Below are 8189 nucleotides of genomic sequence, written 5' to 3' on the forward strand. Positions count from 1 at the left end.
CCAGTTGTTAACTGTAAATTGAACGGAGGAAAAAAGACCTGCTTTGTCCAAACCAGACCTGCACTTGATTAAATGTTTGTGTTTTCATTTCCCTTCTTCTTCTCTTCTTTTTGTTTCCTCCTCCTCCTCCTCGTCCCCCCCGGCTGTGTTGACGTTGTGGTGTTGGCAGACCCCCCCCCCCCCCCCTGCTTGATTATTTTACTCTGTTCCGGCGACCTGGCGAGTCTGTTTTCTGATTGTACACGTTCCAAACAATAGTAAAAGAAAAAAAAATTGATGTTTGTTCTGCTTAAGTGGAGAAATGCTTTTTTTTAAATAAATTAATTTAAAGCCCTATTTTCTGTATCCCTATATTTTGCTTTAATTTTCTGGTGCTGTCATTTAGTGTCAGCGCTGGTCTTCTCCACAGGGGGGCGCTGCAGGAGCGTGCAGGCTGGTTTTTTGAAAAGCAGCAGATAAACTTTTCCTTTTAAACACAAGATGGCTGCGTCTTAATCACACGAGTCGTCAGGTTCACCAGCAGAAGTAAAGCAGGAAGTGTTTTAGTTTTACCTTCATGCATCACAAAGCACATGAGAAATAACAGAACGCTTTCTCAGGTGATGGATCATCAAGAAGTGACGCAGAAGAACATCGAGGAGTAAAACATCTAAAAAAAGCAAAAGATCACAGAGTTTAGTCTAAATATTTATCTTTGCAGATTTCAGTTTGAAGTTCTGCTCTAGTTGTTGCAGAAGTTCAGTGAATGAGTTCAGATTGCAAACACAAGTCTCTGAAGGAGAAGATTTAGAAACAGGATGACGTGTACAAAACAAATCTCAAGTTAGGAAAGCAAGAATAAAACCAAGACTACAAACTGGTTTTAAGATGCTTTTTGAAGCTGTGCAGCCAAATGAGAAGATTAACATCTCATATTGGGGGTAACAAGGAGACGGTACAAAGGGTGGAACATTATCTAAGTGCACATCTTCAGGAATGAGCAGCACAGAAATCTCAAAGATGTGTTTCAGTCTTTTGGGAATGCTTCCGGTTCCTCCTCAGAGAGCTGAATGGTGTCCGGTGTTGCTCGAGCTCTGAGAACAAAGGACATATTAAAAACAAAGCAGGGGAATGCCGTCGCTCGAGGAAAACATACTTCACCCCGTTATTCTGAATTAACGAGATTATCTCAGGATTCTGAGAAACGTTTTTCATGGGAAAAAAGTTTCTGTGAATTAACGTGTTAACCAATTAAAGGTTCCTCAAAGCCCCACGAGAAGTTCTCCTTTACTTCTTGGAAACGTGTTTGAATGACGGAAGTGCAGCTGAGACGAATGTAACGCTCACATTCAGAGGGGTGATCAGAGCAGCGTCGCAGGGACGGTGAACCTTCAGTGTTAACACTAATAATTGGCTGTTGGAGCTCTGAGCGCGTCGCGTGTTGTTCTGATGTGTTTTGGGATAAACAGACGCCCTGCGACACTGAAACAATTACCCAGTGTGCACCCTGCCGCGGCCCAACATTCATCCTTTGTGTCGGAGGAGCTAAATAAAGCGTGTGGACGGAGTTTCCTCACTTCAGCTGCTGCAGACGCACGAGCACGACTGCAAACCTTTGACTTTGTTCCATCGATGATGAGGAAGAGAAGGGTGAATGTGTGTCTGATGATCACAAAGAGGATTTTAAGTTCAGCACACGAAGCTCATTCATGCTGACGGATGAGCTGCAGCTTTGCTAGTTCCTTAAAGATCCTGCAGGAGGAAGATCAACACATGCTATATATCACACAGTAATAACGCCATCTATTAATGCACATAAAGCATCTTTGTATTCACAGTGGAAGTGAGAAGAATTGTATTAAATAATACATCATAATCATAATAATATGTTCAAGTCCAGCGTCTTTGTAGAGAATTATCTTCTATAACAAAGTTTGAGCTAAAACAAAATGATAAGACATGTAGGGACTGTGTGTGTGTGTGTGTGTCTGAACGTTCAGCTGACACACACGACTGCTCCTCGTCTGGAGACGCACAATTGAAACACCGGGATGTGTCGGTGTTGCCTCCACTGCGTAGGTGGCGTCTCCATAGAAACCAGTTGCTTGCAGTGAGTGTTGATATTCTGCTTCAGAGAAACTCTGCATGTTTTGCCCTCTCGCATGTTTTCTCAGAATGATCCGTCCTTGCAAAGACGTACGAGACCAAAGCTGCAGCCTGATGTCTTTTATTAGCTGGTCTCTCGGGTCATGAGGCTGCTCGCTGGTTCCCAGAGGGGCTGTGGTCCTCTGACGATGTCTCCTTAAAGACGCTGCGTGGGGATCAGAGGGGGACACGCTTCTGTTTGACAACAAGAAATAAATCATTAAAAGCTGAAGCTGGTTACACAAAATCTCCACGAGGATTTCCTGTTGTGATGCAGCTATTTTAAGAGACTAAATCCAGTTATTTGGTAATTATTGAAATCCCTGTTTTGACATAGCAGCAAAAACAAAAAGCTTTTCAGCCTTTCAGCCTCACAGGACTCAGTTTCTATCCAGAGAGCTGCGGCTGCTGCAGCTGGAGCACAAACTGCCTGCGAGCTGCAACTGTGCTGTTTGACTCTTACCATCATTTGTTTGTGAGATTAATTTGCTCTTGCATGCTCACATTCTCTGATGATGCTCTTTTTAATAGTATTTATTCTTCTATATGTTCATGTTTTTGGTCCCAGTTAAAGTGTTCATGAGCTAAAGTATTTTCTTTTTGTCGTGATGTACGTTCACTGTTCAGGGAGATAAATCACTAAAGTTAAGGCCTATTGTTTCTGGCTTTGGGGGAAAGCAGTCGTTGCATGGAGAGCTTCTTGTGAAGGATTCCTGCAGTGTTCACACGTCACTTTACGTGTCCTGGGGAACTCTGAACAGAAACGCTTTCAGAAACTCTCCAGTTGTTACAGAAGGCAGCGATCACTGCTACAGAGAATCAGATTATCGTCTGCTGTACGCCTGCAGTACTCTCACTGACCATTTGATGGCAGAGCAGAGCAGAGCATGCAAACATCCTCACACACACACACACTCATCACAACAAAGTCACAAGAGCTGCACCAGAGGATGCTCACAACACTGCACAGCAGAAGTGCCACCTGTGTTGAATGTAATGGAAGGTTCTTCACTCTCTCAGCCTCTCAATGGCGCTGACATCCGGTGGCAGCCGAGCGAGCGGCAGCCATTTTTATGCACAACAGAGAGGGGAGTGAGGACGGAGGGATGGAGAGTGGGAGAGATGTGGGTGCTCTGAGCAGAGAGGAACGATGCTCCACTCTGGGAGGCTGTGTGGATGTTTGTCACAGCTGCTCCACAACTGGCCCACGCTGGATCAGAGCCCCCAAACATGGCGGACTCGAGGCTTTAAAAAGCTCTCTCACAGCAGCTGGATGCTAAGAGCACTCGAAGGCATTTCACTGAGAGGCCTCGACGTGCACACGTGCTGCTGCCGATGTGTACGTGCTAATGGGATGCTAAAAACGCTTGAAGTAGGGGAGACCGGGGTTGGTTGGCACACGGTCCTTTAAAGGTTACAGAAACAAAAGTGCATCAAAACATTTTAGTTTTCAGCTTTTATAGTAACGAAAAGTTAAAGAGTGGTCTTTGGACTAACCCTATAATAAAACTGAGATTAAAAACAATGTTTATAAATTATTATTATTATTATTATTATTATTATTATTGTCAATAGTAAAAGTAATTAGGCATTCCTACTGACATTTTTTATTTGGTTTTAAAAATATTAGATAAATTAAAATTAAATATATTAAATATTCATGTTTTCTGGTTCTTGCATTGGATGATTCATGTTTGTAACCATAGCCAACCACGAAAACATGTATTTATAAACCTTAACCTTTCATCTGCTGCCGCTGAGAATATTCTAACGTAATTTATGACAGAGAAATATGGTAGTGACAAGTGTGCAAACCGACCCCGGTCTCCCCTATTTGAGGGGCTTCTGCTTTGTGTCAGTTTCTGCACTTTGACGTCTTCTCTCTATCACGTTTCATCTCTCCGTCTCTGGTGGATGAGTTTGGACATGTGGCCGTCTGCTGCTCGCTCGACGTGTCGGAGCGCCGGGATCAAGCGGAGCCTCAAGTGGTCTAAAAAAACCTGATGTGAGAGCCTCCTGGGGGGAGTGCAGCCAGTAATGCATTTCTACAGCTTCACAAACACGTCTGGCAGACTGAAGGCGCAGCTTACTGCACAGCTGGACTGTGGGAAACATGAGGATGCTTCATGACACCCTCAACCATAACTGACGTTATGTCTTCATTATTGTTGCATTTAGTTCCAGACAGTCAATAGAGGCTAAGGTCCGGTTCACACCTGAAGGTCCGGTTCACACCTGACGGTCCGGTTCACACCTGAAGGTCCGGTGGATGCTAAATTGTTCTCATGTTATGAAAACGTAAACAAAAGTCACGTGGTTGAGAAGTCGTTTGATTATTGGTCGTACAGTTGGCTCGTGGCGCATGTGATTTGCTTTCCTAGAGTGTGAGGATGAAGCATTGAGTTGTGAAATTTTACTTTAGCGGCCGGCTAGTTAGCGAGCTAGCTTGCTCATGCTACACCGGTTACAGGAAATAAGCCGAGCAAGTGGCCCATGTGCAGCGGCGTTCTCGTCCCTACGCGGAGCGTTTGTTAAAGGCACAATTTGCGGCTTTGAGGAGGGCGATAAAACAGAGGACCTTCCTTTTGTTATCGCTGCTTGTTTTGTTCTGCACAACTGTTGTGAAGTTCACAGAGAAACTGAAAAGGAACAAAACGTAAATGCTGCTCTCAGTAACGTTAGCGCAGGGGCGTCCAGCTTTTCTGTAGATCGCCCAATGTATGTGAATGGTCATGTGATGTGCGTTTTCACTCTGGTGGCTGACATGTGTATTACAACAACTACTAATTAGAGAAATTAGCGTGAAAAAGAAAAAAGAAATAACCCAGAACTAAATGTTCTTCCGGTTTTCGTAGATAGAAAATAAATAAGTTAGAAAATGATTCCAGCCATGTGTTTCTTTAATGAGCGATGTTTACGAGGCATGATGATAGCAGCTTGAAATTACTTTAAATATGTGAATTTCACAGTTTTTATTTCTTTTTTTTGCTTCTAACTGTGAAGTCATTAGAGTTGTTTCCATCGCCAATGAAATGCTGTGTTGATCACAAGTCAAATAAAACCAAAAGGAACGACCTGATGAAGATTAAGGGAGGCAGGCGTTTGTTTTGTAACATTCAACTGAGCGGAAGATAAGATCTCATGTCCACTTGGCCCGCGAACAAGAATCCATGAAACCAGAACACTGTAACATCAAGCATTAACATTAGTGAGGGATGTTTCCTCTGACCCCAACATCCACAATTAAAACATTTGTACTCTTTGACCTGAAAACCAGCGTGTGTGTGTGTGTGTGTGTGTGTGTGTGTGTGTGTGTGTGTGTGTGTGTGTGTGTGCGTGTGTGAGTTCAGCTTGTTTATCAGGAATATAAACATTAAATCAGTAATTCAAACACTGCACAAGATAGAGGAAAGGGTACAAAACCGATTATGATTCATGGTCCCTAGAGGATGAACCTGCATTCTCTCTAACATCCAGCAGGGGGCAGCTCTTCTGGTTGCAAAAAGAAGTCCGGTTGTATAGAAGTCTATGAGAAAATGTTCCTACTTCTCACTTGATTTATTACCTCAGTAAATATTTTCCTTATGAGTTTATGGTTTCAGTCTCTAGTTTCAAGTCTTCTTTAATACAGCATGATGTTAATTTCGTAAACGATGGTCCCATTTAACGTAAAATAGACGACTCCCTGCGTTATCGTCTATTTTGCTTCAGGGCGTGGCTACCTTGTGAGTGACAGGTAGCTACCGCCGTGTTGTTTGTTCTGGGTGTTGTCCGTGTTTTCGTGTTAGAACTTGGTTCCAAAAAAATAACTTGTGATGAATGAGGCGAAGCATAAACCTTTAATAATATGCCTTCTTGGTTTTTAAATTGCATTCTTCACTGAGGATGAAAAGGAGGATGTTGAGTATTATTAAACAAGGCCATGTGAGAGAAGCAGCAGCCTCTGGTCGGTGTCCGTCTCTCAGCAGCTCAGAGATGGAAAGCCTTCTCTCAGTTCCCAAGGAAACAACGAGGCCAATTTCACACTGCAGCAGTTTTTTTTTAGTTTTTTACATCTCCTGCCAGCGTAGCGTTCGTGGGTTTCACACAGCCAACACATACTCAAAATGTGTTTCTATCATTTATTCCTTTTCTACTGAGCTGAACGCTTCATGAAAACCATCATCCACTGGTTGCAAAGATCACATCTCAAGCCACGTTTTCATTTTGTAACGCTTACTTCACAACATGATACGAGAGCTCCATTTAACGGCTTGCATCATGTTTCCATTACAACCGCTTGTCTGATCGCAGAGAGATATGAGACACATACCTGTGGCTGGCTGTAAACTCTGTGTGCCGTTTGATGCCGTAATCTCCGAACTGTCCTACTTCTCAATGACACTTCTTCGCTTGAACATTAAGTCAGGAGAAATATATATGTTTCGACAACTCCCATGAAAACACCAAAACCAACAATAAGTTGATCCTACTAACAAATATTGTGTGTCAACAAGCCTGAGAGTGTTCCTTCATTACCATGAACACACACACTTTATTTATTGTTACTCACACACGCACACCGTCCTGCTGCCCCAGATACTCACTAGAGCGGTGGTCATGTGGTACCGGGCCGCACAGAAAGAATTAATAAAAAAACATTTTATTTAGAAAAATCACCGGATACATCCGTCTGTGTCTCTTGACACATGTCAAGACCAGAGGTACTATACGATACTTCAAGCAACAATGAGTGGAAAACAAACGTCTTTAAAGAGCTCTTTTGGAAAAGGGAAAAGACCCGATGAGGAGACAGAAGAAGAAGAGACTACGACTTCCAAGAAGAAGAAAGCTGCAGTTAAAAGACAACATCAGGAGTCCTACTGAAAAGACGAGTTTATCTCTACAGGTGATTCTCATGCGCCGCTCTGCATAATACACAGGCTCGCACATGAGGCAGCGAAGCCTTCAGAACACCTGGAGACTAAGCACCCGTGTATTGTCTTACATGAAACCGGTCCGTGGCACAAAAAAGGTTGGAGACCGCTGCACTAGAGCACCAAATGTGGATTAATCCGCCTCCTCGATGTTTGTTAAAAACTACAGCGACCAACTCTTTTAAGAAATAGCTGCGCCTTTCTTTTTTAAATAAAAAAGTATATGTATATTAGTTTTTTCCTTAAACATTTGCGTATTCAGAAAGAAACCAATGGGCCCGGAGCTGAATTGTCAATTACGTGTCGAGGGAAGCATATTTTGTCCTGGATTACGTTTATTGTTTCTCTTTGAAGTCAGCGTAAGGAGGAGGTTGGCGGGAAACTCTGCGTCAAACAAACTCAGGACTTGAAAGTTGACGTTGACATTTTCAAAATGTAAATGTGGAATGTACGTCTGTAACTTCAACAGCGTAACAAACAAACGTATTTGAAGCTCAACAACGATCTTTTACTAAACCTAACCAGGTAGTTTAGTTCCCTAATCATAACTAAGTGCTTCTGTTAACCACGTGTTAAGATGGAGCCAGCTGTGTTTAAAAGCGCTAAAGAAAGGTGTGAAGGGATTCTTCTGAATGGAGAGTTTTTGGGACATCGAGACGCTGACCTGCTCGCGTCCACATGCAGAATAAAGTTGACTTACACAACCACCTACGAGCCGACATGTAACGTCAAGAGAGCCCACAGTGAGCACTCGTACCGTCAAGAGGAATCCTCGGAGCTCCTCGCTGCCACACTTCAGTTAGAATGATTGAATAATGATTATTAGAAGCTGTTCCCTTCCCTCAGTGTGCGTCTACATCCAGACCTGCACTCTGTTACAAGATGAATTTACTTGTTTTTTTAAACTCTTGAGAAAAGAACCATCACATTCTTACCACTGTTGTTATCACAAGGTGTCTCTCACGTGGTTTTAGGTGGAAGAAGTGACAAAACATACAAAAACGTTTCAAAACTCTCAAACTGCAACATGATACACCTCTCGGAGACGTGTCTAATCTTTCACCAATATCACAGTTATTTGTCATAATTATGCAAAATCAAGACCATTAAAGAAACGCTCCTGAAGTTGCGAAACACACTTGTGTTTTG

General features: G+C 42.9%; 1 protein-coding gene across 3 annotated transcripts in view; it reads left to right on the forward strand.

Annotated features, from left to right (window-relative positions):
• foxk2b (forkhead box K2b) overlaps positions 1-336 on the forward strand; it is a 14968-nt gene extending 14632 nt beyond the window's left edge. For all 3 annotated transcript variants that reach the window (XM_029437960.1, XM_029437962.1, XM_029437963.1), the window contains one exon: positions 1-336. This exon is cut by the window's left edge and continues 1111 nt beyond it. The gene's annotated coding sequence lies outside the window, so the exon portion shown is untranslated.
• Positions 337-8189: the final 7853 nt, after the last annotated feature.

Source organism: Cottoperca gobio, chromosome 8 (assembly GCF_900634415.1).
Source record: "Cottoperca gobio chromosome 8, fCotGob3.1, whole genome shotgun sequence".
Taxonomy (NCBI): Eukaryota; Metazoa; Chordata; class Actinopteri; order Perciformes; family Bovichtidae; genus Cottoperca; species Cottoperca gobio.